Raw genomic sequence first — 14,497 nt, 5'->3', positions numbered from 1 at the left:
GCAGCCAGGCTGTACAATCAGCTGTTGGGGGGCAGGGGATGTGCCTCTTGATCTCTTGAGGGCCAAGTATGAACATAACATAAGAACATAAGAAAGGCCGTACTGGGTCAGACCAAAGGTCCATCCAGCCCAGTATCTGTCTACCGACAGTGGCCAATGCCAGGTGCCCCAGAGGGAGTGAACCCAACAGGCAATGATCAAGTGATCTCTCTCCTGCCATCCATCTCCATCCTCTGACGAACAGAGGCTAGGGACACCATTCTTACCCATCCTGGCTAATAGCCATTTATGGACTTAGCCACCATGAATTTATCCAGTCCCCTTTTAAACATTGTTATAGTCCTAGCCTTCACAACCTCCTCAGGTAAGGAGTTCCACAAGTTGACTGTGCGCTGCGTGAAGAAGAACTTCCTTTTATTTGTTTTAAACCTGCTGCCTATTAATTTCATTTGGTGAAATGGTGACATTGTGGAGCAAGACCCACGCCCAATCCAACGTCCATGTGTAACTCCCATTGGCTTCAGTGGGAGCTGGACTGGACCCTACAGGAGGGACATCAGGGTATGTCATAACGTAGAGAGCTCTGAATGATGTAGGGCCTGATCCAAAGTCCACTGAAGTAATTGGATCAGAGTCCCATGGAGCATAGGACTGGAAGGGACCTCTTGGGTCATTGCGTCCTGTCCCCTGCTTTGCAGGCCACCCCCACCGCATCATCCCCTGCGTGAACTTATCTAGCTCCAGCTCCAACCAGTTCAGTCGTTTGCCCCATGCTGCTTCTGTTGGGAGGCGGTGCCACAGCCTTGCTCCTCTGATGGGCAGAAGCCTTCTTCTGATCTCCAGCCTAAATATTCACCCCCATTTGTTCTTGTGCTGAAATTGTCCTGTAGCTTCGGTAGCTCTTCTCCTTCCCTGGGATTTCCCCCCACTTCCCTCCCCATGTATTTATTGGCTTCAGTGGGCTTTGGTTCAGGCCCTCGATTGCTTTAATAACAGTAGCAGAGACCTTCCCCTTTGCCTCCTCTCCACAGCATCTGGAATCCCAGCTGCGTGAGCTCTGTTGCAAATACTGAACAACAATAACAATAAGAGGAATCCAATTTGGCATGGAAGGAAGGCACATGTGGGTCTAAAACGAGGTTGGTCCCTGCTAATTGGGAGTGCTGCAGGGCATGGGCACAGGCCTGCTTCTGAAGGTACAGGTTGCAATTTTCAAAGGCCCTTGTGGGATTCAGTGCCCAAGTTCAATTAAATTCCGGACTGGGTGGAGTTTGGAGGCCCTGCTCCATAGATTGGACAGATCTGGAGCAGAGGGGGATGTGGGTTGCTTTGTATTATTTGCCTTGGCTTGGCTGCATGGGCAGTGCTAGTGCTGGGTGGTCTTGGCAGGATTCTCACACCTGTAACCTCGTCTCCCGGAACAACCTCCTTGGTGCATGATGAATGATCCTCTAGCAGTAGGTGTGCCCCACCCAAGGCAGTCTGCTCCTTCAGTCCTTCCAAGTGCCCACTTTCCATGTGACTGGCGCCTCGGTGGGGGGCTGGAACAGAGGTGAGCCCGCTCTCCACTTATTCACTGCAACCCAACCCATCCCAGCAACCCCTCACCCAATGAAACGAAGACCAGAGAAGGGAATAGAAGTGAAAGGGACGGATCTGTTCCTGCAGAGTCAGGAGCACACGGTCTGACCACAGTGAAAGTTACAAAGTGAATGGAAACTTTGTTGAAGGTCTAATAAAGTATTGTCGACTACTTTTAATTGTATTGTTCTGAACAGTAGCGTCTTTCCATGGATGCTTGGAAAGGAAGTACATTGGTTAAAGGGATATGTTTTGTACACACTGAGGCTGTACAAAGCAGAGGTGTCCAGCTGGTGTCATTGGGAGGGTTAATCAGATGGATTGAGTGCAAGGCTAGCCCGGCTGTGGCTGGGAGCTGATCATGGTACTCAGCCAGTTCTGGAGAGCTGAATGAGGGAGAAGTTGATGCCAACCAGGTCCTTTCTAGACATCGGGGGTGAAATTGTGGCTCCACTGAAGTCAGTGGGAGCTTTGCCATTGCCTTCAATAGAGCCAGGATTTCTCTCCAGATGTTTAAAGAGTTAAAGCTAGAGATGAGCCAAAGCAAACACCCTGTTTCTGAACACCCTGGGGAATGTCCACCCCAGATGTGAAGAGCGTTGCTGGGATCTGTCTCTAGGAAGCTGGCTTTGATCCCCCCTCCTGCTCTTTGGGAACATCCAGCTGAAATCAGGGAGTCATGATGCTGGGGGATCTGGGTAGCTCTGCTGTTGTCCTCCGGGTCGCATTACTCACCTCCCAGTCACAGTTAATCACAGGCTCAGCACCTCTGTTCCCTAGCAGGAGCCCACTCCTGCAGCTCCCTTTCTCTCTACTCGGACAGACTCTCCACTCCACAGAAGCGGGCGAGGGCGCAGACCATGGGGTATGTATGGTATCCAACAGGACAGTGTGTTTCTATCACGATACCTTTTTAAAAAATGCCGCTTTGGAATAAAGTCCAGTGCTTCTTTCCCACACAATCCTAGGCTCTTGTGTGTGTTTTGTTCTCCTGGGTTGATGGAGTAGTGTCACAGAAAGTCTGTGTGTTTCCACTCTCAGTCAGTTATGGCATCTAAACACATGGTTCATGCTCTATTTATCTGTGTAATTGACGCTATAAATCTTTAGTTAAATTGCACTTGCAAAACAGCTTTAACTGTGAGATGGCCAGATCTTCCGCTGTTCATCCTTCTGTAATGGGGCCAGCCGATCTGCACTAAATCAGACCCTTCGCTTTAGTTTAGGAGATAGAAGATCAAGAAAACAACACATGCGACGTGCCAAGAAAATCAAATCGACACTTCCATCCTGGCAACCCGGGCTGATCCAAACGGACCCAGCAACAGTAAAATGATTTTCCTTCCCAATCACATTTCTATTTTATGCTTTCTGACTCATACATGGCAAACAGCAGCATTAATTGCTTTCTCAGATGCAGCCCCCTCACAAGAACACCCTGTAAAGTCAGAGGGAGGATGTGTTTTGTTTTGCCACAAGGTTATGGACTAACAGGCTTCTCCTGTCTCCAGCCAAAACTGAAGTGGAGTGGAGGTATAGCAGCCCCCTGGACCAACTTCTCCAGTCCCCCCTCGCCAATGAGAACGATCATTTGGGCTAAGTGGAGAAGACCACGATTTTAAAGCACCTGATTCTCATTTACCACTCGTGCAGTATGGTGAAGTAGTAGTGAAAGGAGTTTACACCCTGCCAGTTGCCAGAGCTGTGTAAAGGAACTCTAGTGCAGGAAAGGAGGAGCCGAGAACCAAGGGAAGAAAAACCCTTTGATGTTTCTGCAGCCATTTTCTAAATGCAAATGATCACAGGACGATCACGCATCTGGGTCTATCTCACTCGATTGTTTCCCTGCCATTGCAGTGGACTCGGGTGTTGGTGCATCTTGGTCCTTCCTGTTCTCTGCCTGTGGCACATATTGGTCTGTTTAGTTTACGTATCTAGTCATATTTCTGGTGGGCTGTAATCAGGGCTTAAATTCTCATAGAGTATTTCCTGGGGCTTCAGCCCCGTGGGAGGCCCTGGTGCTTCTGCCCTGCAGGTTTGAAAATATTTACCAGAGCTCTGCTCCACACAGCTCCAGCCTGGCTGTAATATTTTGGTCTAATTTCAGTGGTTAGCTTTGATGTGTGAGTACTGGGTGTGGTTGGTGGCCTGCAGTAGACAGGAGGTCAGACTAGATGGTGGGGTCCCTTTGTGACCTTTTCAAAACCACCAAGCACCTGGTAGCTCCCATCAGGCTCTTGTTTGGCCTAAACCTTTAGATCCGAATGCTGGTCCCGTTGAATTCATTGACTTCCAGAGAGGCCCAGCATCTGGCCCTGGCAATGGAGAGTCAGGCAGACCAGGAATGCTCAGTGTTCGAGTGAGTGAAACCCTCTTGAGCTAACACTGGACCGGGAATTGCTACATCACTAGAGTAACCCACTCACCATCCTGCAGCTGGAAAGCCGTGGAGATGTTACCCACTGGTGCGGGTGTGCTACTGCCCGATGCACCCAGGATGTGGGCCTGACAGCCCTCAGCTGGAGACCCTTGTCGCTTTAGATCGAGCTGTAACAGACTCACCCTCTCTGGTTGGGGCATGTAACATACACTGAACAGGGGGTTACACACCTCTGGACATAGGAAGCTTATTCCAAGCATCTGTGGCTCATGGGAGTCTGAATCCCAGCCCAGCCCCTGTTTATGTGATGGCTGCTGTCTTGGCCAAAGCCAAGGACCTCTGGAGTTACAGGGATAGGTCTCTACAGCTTGATCTAAAGAGCCAGGCTCTGTCACGGGGGCTGTAGCAGACCCATATCCTTCATTGATCAGGCACAGAGGCGACGCAAACACACGCTGACCAGTGGGTCACACCAGCCAGCGTTTTCCTGTGGCCTGTTTTGGGGGCCGGGAGAAGATTGTGATCAGCTCACAGCTTCCCCGTGATGGAAGCAGCCATTGTCAAAGCACAGCGGGAATGCCCGTGCGAGCCTGCTGCAACTCTTGGACTCCGCTTCAGGGAGCCGTCAGAGGTGTTCTTCCCCCCTGGTGTCTCCCACAGCCTGATTGCCCATCATTTGCATTCAGAGCGTGGCTGCAGATGCTTCAAGGGGTTTTTCTCCTCTTGCTTGGAAGAGGCAGTTTCAACACACTGCGGGCGCTGGAGAGGAGCGGGTGGCAGGGCCTGCAGTGCTAATTGAGGAAGTGGCTGGGTCGGGATTATTTATTTATTGTTCTCTTCCGGGCCGGTGCTTTTCCCAGGCGAGCTATGGCAGGATGGAAATGGTTGCTTGGGGGTGAAATTGATCCAAGGTGGGGACAAAGCCACATGCTGGGCCCCAGAGAGCTAGAATTACAAACTGATGAGTGATTCTGGGGCACGCTTCTTTTAAAGGGGATGTGATGCAGGTGAAAGAGACCGTGGGGGCAACCTTGGGTTTCGATGCTGTCTGGACCGGAGGATTCCATGCCCAGTGTTAAACACTGCTTAGTGGTTATGGGTGTGCTGCAGGCAGGCTGACGCGTGAAGGGGAGTCAGGCTCAGACTTGCCTGTGCCCTAGCAATTAACCCCCAGCTGATCCTAATTGGGTGGCTTAATTACCATGAGTGACCCCAGCTGTGAAAGGGGCAGTGAGGCCTACATAGAGAGGAGAACTGGGGGAGAGGTTCCCTTCTCTCTGGGAAGGGTCTAGTGAATGCAGGCTGAAGAGGGCCCAAGGATGTAGTTAATCTCTGTCGTGGGCCCTGGAAAAGGGTCAAGGCGCAGGGGGGCCTCCAGGCCCTGCAGAATCAGGTTCCCAAGTACTGGTGGGTGATTACTTGTAGTGCATAGGAGTCCTAGACATAACAAACACAGAACAAAGCATTTCCCATCTGAGTTTAAGACCAGAGATCAGTGGAGACAAACAGAAGGGGGAGCGCAAAGAAATAATAAGACCATAGTGGTCAGCGATATGACCAGCCATCTCAGCCCTAGGCCACGAAACTAGTCCACATAATTCTTCTTGGGGAATAATAATAAATAATTGCGTAGGTTCTATACACGTATATAATGAAATTATGGTCCCTGCGATCTAAGTATATGCCAAGAGATGGATCCAACTGACAGACTGGGGAGCACGAGGTAGCAATAGGACAGTTATGATTAGCTTAGTAAGCAGCAGCCAGACACCTGAAAAATCGCTGCTCTCCTTCGAGGGTCCCAGTGTGTGTGAATCAAGTCATGTTATCTTATTAGAGACATCTAATATTAATCATATGAGCGTCAATGGAACATCACCCAGTTTACACCAGTGTCACATCTGGCCCCATAGCTTTGCTACTTTCCAGTGAATTCAGAAAGGCCCCACCCCTGTGTGCAGTATGATTTACCCAAGGCCTGATCCTGCCCTGCTGGAGAAAAGGGGAATTTTGCTAATGCATTGAATGAGATTGGGATTGGAAGCCAACAGCAGAACGCCCAAATGTCACTGAAGGAGAAGTAGTGACATCTGGTGGCCAATTGTGGTAATTACAGTTCTGAGGTCCCATATAGTGGGAGAGGGGGTAGCTCAGGGCAGATGTGGGTTTTCCAGCACCGTTACCTTTTAAGAATTTTGCACAGACCTTTTGTGAAAAGTTTTGCAATGGCAAAACTCCCATTGACTTCAATGGGGCTAGGATTTCACCCTCTGTTCCTGGGGATGCTCCATTTCTCCCAATTTACTAGGATATATATATATATATGCACAAAGAACTCAAGCTCCACTTTAAAACTTGTCATCTCCTATGTGACTAATCCTCTGGTCCTCCCTGAGCACCAGCTACTTGATAAGCTTGAAACATTTTAAAGTAGGTAATGGACCAAATGTTGCTCTTAACTACATGGATGCAGCCTCTTTGGCACTGCGCAGCTGCTGCGGCGGCACTCCAGAATGCTACAACTAGCCATTCCTGCAACTGGCGGGGTGGGGTCATTTAAACCCCACATCATGGAGAAACAATTGTGTAACTCCGCTGATCCAAGGGTGGGGGTTGCGTATCAAACACGACGCGGCAGGGTAAAGTGCTGCACAAAATAAATGAGTCCGTTGTGCTGCACCTCCGGCTCAGCAACATTTGTATTCCGGTGGTTTAAAAGTACCATGGAAATGAACCGGCAAAAACGACAAGGCTGCCACACTAAAGCTGCAAATTAAAAATTTTTAAAAAAGGAGAAAACGCAGAAGTGACAGTTCTCAGGCTAATGTTATTTCTCTTTGCATTTTACTCTGGATTTGCAGGGGTAAATGAGAGCAAAAACCTAACCCGGGTACTTAGTATACTGGATGATTAGTCAGGCTGTAGACCAGTGGCCTTCACAGTTTTGAGGGTTATGCCCCCCCTTACCCTTGTCTGTGCCCCTCCTGCCCCCCTGGGACTGGGGCTGGGTGGTGCTCTCTGCGCGCCCCCCCCCCCCCCGTGGGGGCTGGCTGGGCCTGCTGGGCCCCCCGAACGTTCCTCTGTGCCCCCCTAGGGGGGTGTGCCCCACAGTTTTGGGACCTCTGCTGTAGACAGGATACAATTTTCAACAGCACCTAAATGACTTCATGAGCTCCAGCTGGCCGCACATGAGATCAGTGCCACTGGGAGCAAGAGAAGATCCTGGGGCTGGGTCCCTGCTTTTCCAGCTAGTCTTTCCTCCCTCCCTCCAGCAGAGAAGCAGCAGGAGTAGCCCAAAACAAGACACTTCACTACACATGTTTCTCCCTCAGGGGAGAGGATGAGAGAACAAGCAGCACATGACAGTGTGCTAAGCAACCTGACTGCACATCTGCTGGTTACTACAGTGATGAGCACGGTTTAAGAATCTACATAGAATAAAAGAATTTTGAAAATTTTGCCCAGAATCCGTATCATGCATGCGAATTAACACAAAAGCATCTTAATCTTTGCATTTCCTGCTGCCTCTTTGCATTAATGGAGGTCCCTGAATTTAAATGCATTTTGCGTGTGGAAGAGTATGTTGTGAATACTGAACATCACTGAAATTCTCTTTGGTAAACACTCCTCTGTGATCCGGTAACTCACTGGTATTACCATGAAGAAAATCTCCCAGAATCACCTTGTGTTTTCTCAGACACTCCTGAAATTTTGATGGAATCATACTTGGCAAAGTAGTCGATGTTTTCAAAGTCACTCTGAAGTTCGTAGTGTCCTACGAGAAAAATGTAAGCAGAGTTACTGCATAGGCTTATGGTAATCTGCAAACCACTCTTCTGAAAGGCTGGGATTTCTGCATCATGTCATGGAACTGGAACACTGGGGTTCTTCTAGGAGGCTTCATAATGGAGAGCACTGAACCAATGCAGAGATTGTGTGTGAGATTCCTCTATCCCAGCAACAAGGGATTGTTTCAGATTTCCAGGAGCCCTGCAGAATCTCAAGCCCTGTTTAGGAGTCTGAGAATGCAACCATGCCTTTAATGTTGAATGTGGACCTATCAATCCAGTTGTATCAGAAATAGTGTTGCGGCAGAGATGTGCTAACCCAGTGGTTTTCAAACTGCGGGTCGCGACCTAGTACTACGCCGCGGAATGGAAGGCACTGGGTCGCGGCGGCTCTGCTCAGAACCGCCGAGCAGGCCGTTAAAAAGTCCCGTCGGCGGTGCTGCCCGGCTAAGGCAGGCTAGTCCCGACCTGTTCTGACACTGCGTTGCACCCCGGAAGCGGCCAGCAGCAGGTCTGGCTCCTAGACGGGGGGGACCCACCTGGCTCCGCGCGCTGCCCCCGCCCCGAGCACCGGGTTTAATCCCCACCCTTCTGGCCATGGAGGACTTGATGGAACTGTAACTGGAGCCCAGCAGCACGGCTCAGTAGGCTGGAAGGGTCACTGTTGTGGCCAACGGGTTGTGGACACGCTAGGCATGTGCATCCACACAGGCTGTATTAGTCAGTCTGGGAGCTAGATGGACTGAGAGAATCCCAGAACCAGTGTGTGTCCAGCAGCTGGAATAAAGAATCCCCTTTATATTCATTATGGCCTGTCTTCTCTCTACCCCCAGCGACCCCCCTAAGGACCATGGGAGATGATTGTTGCAAATGCTGTCTGAACTCAAGATTCTAAGGCATTCACCAACCCAAACTGACAAGTCTGTGTTTTACCTTTGGCACCTGGTGGTCCTGCCTTTCTGGGAATGCCCTGCATGCCTATTTTGCCCTAAAAATTAGCAAAACTGAGGTATGTAAGAAATCAGTAGGGCTGCTTTCCAGAAAAATTGTGAGCTGCACTGCCAGAGAGCATGGAAGAGCTGCCACCGAGGGTACAGAGCTGGTGTGGAAGCCCTGACCTCCCACTTATCTCCTGGGATCCACTGGCTCCTAGGGGATCCGTGGGGCTCAATGATTGGAGAGAAATCTGCATGATTAAAACCCTCTGGAGTTTTTGTCCCCTTTAGCCCCCTCCCATGGGTCCTCTCACAGGAGGAGGTGATTGGGAGCTACATACAGGCTTTAAAATTTGGCCCAGTGTTTATTTGTACATGCAGAGAGGTATTCTAGGTATTGGGTGTCTATAGCAGAATACATCAGTAGTTCCAACACACACACACACACACACACACTCTCTCTCTCTCTCTCTCTCTCTCTCTCTAGTGCAGATTCAGTCCCCCAATCTCACAATCCCCTTCAGTGAAAAAAATCTTTGTTCCCCCACTAAAGAGATCTGAATCTGTAGCATCCGTCCCGCTTTGGCCTCCTCCAGCACCACCCTCTGGTAAACCAGCAAGAGGCAAAGGCAGCTCCTGGCCAGGCTCTCCTGGGACTTCCTGTCACAGTGATTAGGATTCAGAGTAGCAGCCGTGTTAGTCTGTATCCGCAAAAAGAACGAGGCGTACTTGTGGCACCTTAGAGACTAACAAATTTATTTGGGCATAAGCTTTCATTGGCTAAAACCCACTTCATCAGATGCATGCAGTGGAAAATACAGTAGGAAGATTATATATATATATATATATAGAGAGAGAGAGAGAGCAGGGGTAGGCAACCTATGGCACGCGTGCCGAAGGCGGCACACGAGCTGATTTTCAGTGGCACTCACACTGCCCGGGTCTTGGCCACCGGTCCAGGGGGCTCTGCATTTTAATTTAATTTTAAATGAAGCTTCTTAAACATTTTAAAAACCTTATTTACTTTACATACAACAATAGTTTAGTTATATAGTGTAGCCTTATAGAAAGAGACCTTCTAAAAACGTTAAAATGTATTACTGGCACGCAAAATCTTAAATTAGAGTGAATAAATGAAGACTCGGCACACCACTTCTGAAAGGTTGCCGACCCCTGATATATATATATATATATATATATAGAGAGAGAGAGAGAGAGAGAGAGAGAGAGAGAGAATGAAAAAATGGGGGTTGCTATACCAACTCTAACGAGACTAATCAATTAGAAACTCCCTGAAAAAGCACAGGAACCAATCTGCACATTCACACCCCTAGAACCCCAACCCGGGGTATTCTATCTGCTACTCTAGATCCATAAACCTGGTAATCCTTGATGCCCCATCATCTCAGGCATTGGCACCCTGACAGCAGGATTGTCTGGCTATGTTGACTCTCTCCTCAGGCCCTACGCTACCAGCAGTCCTAGCTATTTTCAAGACACTACTGACTTCCTGAGGAAACTACAACCCATTGGTGATCTTCCAGAAAACACCATCCTAGCCACTATGGATGTAGAAACCCTCTACACCAACATTCCACACAAAGATGGACTACAAGCCGTCAGGAACAGTATCCCCGATTAATATCACGGCAAACCTGGTGGCTGAACTTTGTGACTTTGTCCTCACCCACAACTATTTCACATTTGGGGACAATGTGTACCTTCAAATCAGCGGCACTGCTATGGGTATCCGCATGGCCCCACAGTATGCTAACATTTTTATGGCTGACTTAGAACAACGCTTCCTCAGCTCTCATCCCCTAACGCTCCTACTCTACTTGCGCTACATTGATGACATCTTCATCATCTGGACCCATGGGAAGGAGGCCCTTGAGGAATTCCACCAGGATTTCAACAATTTCCATCCCACCATCAACCTCAGCCTGGACCAGTCCACACAAGAAATCCACTTCCTGGACACTACTGTGCTAATAAGCAATAGTCACATAAACACCACCCTATACCGGAAACCTACTGACCGCTATACTTACCTACATGCCTCCAGCTTTCATCCAGGACACATCACACGATCCATAGTCTACAGCAGGGGTCGGCAACCTACGGCATGCGTGCCAAACACGGCACGTGAGCCAATTTTGAGTGGCACGCAGCTCCCTGCCGCGGTCCCGGCCCCCAGCCCCCTTGACCACCGCTCTCCCCTGCGGGGGCAGGAGGCAGAAGCTTGGTTCTGCAGCAGCCAAGCTTCCCCCCACCCCTGCTTCTTCCCCCAGCGGTGCTTTCCTGCCCCTCCTCCTCTCCTTCCCTGCGCCAATCAGCTGATGGCCCTAGCGAGGGGGCAGGGGAAGAGCGGCAGCATGCACACAGCTCCGTAAAGGAGGCAGAGAGAGGTAGGGAAGGAGTCTGGGGGAAGGGAGTGGAACAGGGCATATCCCTCCCAGCCCCCTGCCCTGAGCCGCTCAGGGCAGGGGGCTGGGAGCACCCCCACGAGCCGAGCACCCCAGCCCTCTGCCCTGACCCCCCCACACACCCTCCAGCCCTCTGCCCTGACCTCCCCCAACACCCAGCCTTCTGCCCTGCACCCCCACACACCCCCAGCCCTCTGCCCTGACCCCTGAATCCCCCCACACCCCCAGCCTTCTGCCCTGAACCCCCCACATCCCCCCCAGCCCTCTGCCCTGACCTCCCCCCAACACCCAGCCTTCTGCCCTGCACCCCCACCCTTCTGCCCTGAACCCTCCAACCCCAAGACACACCCAGCCTTCTGCCCTGCACCCCCACAGCCCCATCCCTCTGCCCTGAACCCCCCCCACACACTCAGCCTTCTGCCCTGTACCCCCAACCCTCTGCCCTGAACCCCCCACACCCCAACACACACCCAGCCTTCTGCCCTGCACCCCCACAGCCCCATCCCTCTGCCCTGAACCCCCCCCACACTCAGCCTTCTGCCCTGCACCCCCACACACCTCCAGCCCTCTGCCCTGAACCCCCCCACCCCAACACACACCCAGCCTTCTGCCCTGCACCCCCCGTAGCCCCCAGCCCCCTGCTCTGATCTCTGAACCCCCCCCACACACACCCCAGCCTTCTGCCCTGAACCCCCTCCCCCAGCCCTCTGCCCTGACCCCTGAAACACCCCCTCCCAGGTCTGGGGTCCCGGCTGCAGGCCCTGCTCAGCCCGCTGCCGGCCTAGGTGAACAGAACCCCAGGCTGGCAGTGAGCTGAGCAGGCTGGTGGCGTAAGATCAGCATTTTAATTTAATTTTAAATGACGCTTCTTAAACATTTTGAAAACCTTGTTTACTTTACATACAATAGTTTAGTTATATAATATACACTTATAGAAAGAGACCTTCTAAAAACGTTAAAATGTATTACCGGCACGCAAAACCTTAAATTAGAGTGAATAAATGAAGACTCGGCACACCACTTCTGAAAGGTTGCCGACCCCTCGTCTACAGCGAAGCTCTAAGATATAACCGCATTTGCTCCAATCCCTCAGACAGAGACAAACACCTACAAGATCTCTATCAAGCGTTCTTAAAACTACAATACCCACCTGCTGAAGTGAAGAAACACATTGACCGAGCCAGAAGAGTACCCAGAAGTCACCTGCTACAGAACAGGCCCAACAAAGAAAGTAACAGAACGCCACTAGCCATCACCTTCAGCCCCCAACTAAAACCTCTCCAGCGCATCATCAAGGATCTACAACCTATCCTGAAGGACGATCCCTCGCTCTCACAGATCTTGGGAGACAGGCCAGTCCTTGCTTACAGACAGCCCCCCAACCTGAAGCAAATACTCACCAGCAACCACACAACAAAAACACTAACCCAGGAACCTATCCTTGCAACAAAGCCCGTTGCCAACTCTGTCCTCATATCTATTCAAGGGATACCATCATAGGACCTAATCACATCAGCCACACCATCAGGGGCTCCTTCACCTGCACATCTACCAACGTGATATATGCCATCATGTGCCAGCAATGCCCCTCTGCCATGTACATTGGCCAAACTGGACAGTCTCTATGCAAAAGAATAAATGGACACAAATCAGAGGTCAAGAATTATAACATTCAAAAACCAGTCGGAGAACACTTCAACCTCCCTGGACACTCAATTACAGACCTAAAAGTCACAATTCTTCAACAAAAAAACTTCAAAAACAGCCTCCAACGAGAAACTGCAGAACTGGAATTAATTTGCAAACTGGACACCATTAAATTAGGCTTGAATAAAGACTGGGAGTGGATGGGTCATTACACAAACTAAAAACTATTTTCACATGCTAATTTTTCCTCTACTGTTACTCACACCTTCTTGTCAACTGTTTGAAATGGGCCATCCTGATTATCACTGCAAAAGTTTTCTTTCTCCTGCTGATAATAGCCCACCTTAGCCCATGAAAGCTTATGCCCAAATAAATGTGTTAGTCTCTAAGGTGCCACAAGTACTCCTCGTTATTTTAGGGATTAGGATGGAGTTCTGGATCTGAAGTCTAAGGGAGGCAGGAGGGAGCCATCAGGAACAAAGGGAAGGGCAGGGGGAAGGAATGGAACCAGAGACAGAGCTGAGCTGTCCGGTAACGCTGGGTGCCCAGATGTGTGTGGAATCTCACAGCTGGGTTAGGGATTTCGCTGCCAGCTGACTCTCTTATCCAGCGAGGGTCTGATGAGCTGTTAACACATGAATATTGTTGTTCCCTAGCCAGAACTCAGAGAGCCAGCTGCCAAAACCTTTCTAGGAATTCCAGTCATGCAAAAAACCCACCCACTCATCCGCCTGTCTCTGGAATTGGAAACCTGCAGTGCAGAGGCAGGTCACATTTTTGTTTTAGCTTTGTAGCAAAGCAGTTAACTGAATATTATGGGATGGAGCCATGCTCCACTCCTGCCCCTTTAGTTAGTGGGAGTTTCTCTATATTGTTACTTAGCTGAACAAAGCAGCACATTTTGTGGGGGTACTGGCTCTGGGCTGGGGATGAGGGGGTACTGGCTCTGGGCTGGGGATGAGGGGTTTGGGGTACAGGAAGGGATTCCGGGTTTGGGGGGGCTCAGGGCTAGGGCAGGGAGTTGGAGCTCAGGGTTGGGGTACGGGCTTACCTCGGGCGGCTTGTGGTGCAGTGGGGCTAAGGCAGGCTACTTTCTACCTGTCCTGGGGCACCGTGCTGCGCCCCGGAAGCAGCCAGCAGGTCTGGCTCCTAGGTGGCGGGCTGGGGGGGGGGGCAGAAGGCTCCACAGCGCGCGCTGCTCTCGCCCGCAGGCCAATGGGAGTGCAGAGCTGGTGCTCAGGGCGGGGGCAGCGTGCGAAGTCCCATGGCCCCCCGCCTAGGAGCCGGACCTGCTGCCTGCTTCCAGGGCACAGCGCGGTGCCCCAGGACAGGTAGGGACTAGCCTGCCTCAGCTCCACAGCACCGCCGACCGGACTTTTTACAGCCCAGTTGGTGGTGCTGACTGGAGCCGCCAGGGCCCCTTTTCGACAGGTCACCCTGCCTTCCTGCCCCACTGAACACAAGCCAAATGAGAATTGACCTGTGTATTTTCTGTAGCGTATGTTGTATCAGTAAAAGTCCTAGCAGTGTGAGAACTCAATACCACAATCAGATGCTAAGGGTCAAATGCTGGCTGCTCATAGTTACACTGCTGTAAATGTGGGCTAATTCCTCTGAGCTCTGCAGAGTAATTCCAGCTTTACACCAGTGTAAATGCCAGCAGAGATTGCCTCTGAACCTTCTCTGAGCAACAGGGAGAGACTGCGTGTGATGGCGTGAATTTAATTTGGACAAATTAGA

The sequence above is a fragment of the Emys orbicularis genome, chromosome 18 (assembly GCF_028017835.1).
Source record: "Emys orbicularis isolate rEmyOrb1 chromosome 18, rEmyOrb1.hap1, whole genome shotgun sequence".
NCBI lineage: Eukaryota > Metazoa > Chordata > Testudines > Emydidae > Emys > Emys orbicularis.
This window is presented reverse-complemented; position numbering follows the sequence as displayed.